The sequence below is a fragment of the Octopus bimaculoides genome, chromosome 14 (assembly GCF_001194135.2).
Source record: "Octopus bimaculoides isolate UCB-OBI-ISO-001 chromosome 14, ASM119413v2, whole genome shotgun sequence".
In the NCBI taxonomy this organism is placed as follows: Eukaryota; Metazoa; Mollusca; class Cephalopoda; order Octopoda; family Octopodidae; genus Octopus; species Octopus bimaculoides.
This window is the reverse complement of record NC_068994.1, coordinates 20,605,606-20,606,179: the sequence shown is the minus strand read 5'-3', so window position 1 is coordinate 20,606,179 and position 574 is coordinate 20,605,606.

The following is a 574-nucleotide window of genomic DNA, read 5'->3' as shown; positions in this document are numbered from 1 at the left end:
GTTTCCTTTCAATTATATGAGGCATCATTTTACAGCTAGATGCCCTTCCTGTCTCTAACCCTTAACTGTTTTCAAGTAAGGAATTTCTTATTTCATGTACCTTTGAAATCATAAAGTGAACTGATGATTTGTTGATAGGAGAAATGAGAACAGTACAACTCATAAATTACAACTTTTGTTGGAACAAGCAACACATGGATATACATACATACATACATACATACATACATACATACATACACATATGTATATACATACAGGCATGCACACACACACACACATACACACACACACACACACACACAAACACACAGATGTGAAACCTAGATTACTTCTGTCATTTTTTTCAAGAAACAGCTTTGTTACAAAGATCTAAAACATTGGTAATAACAAGAAGACATGTTAAATGCAAATATTCTGAAGAATATGTCAAATTCAAATTTATTTAGCAAGAAAGCAGACATTGTTCCATAATGTGAGATTTGCTATAAAGCTTTGCAAAATTGTTCTATGAAATCAGTTAAGCATCTAGAATAGTGTTATCTGAACTTGCCAAAATGGAAAAAAAAATCAT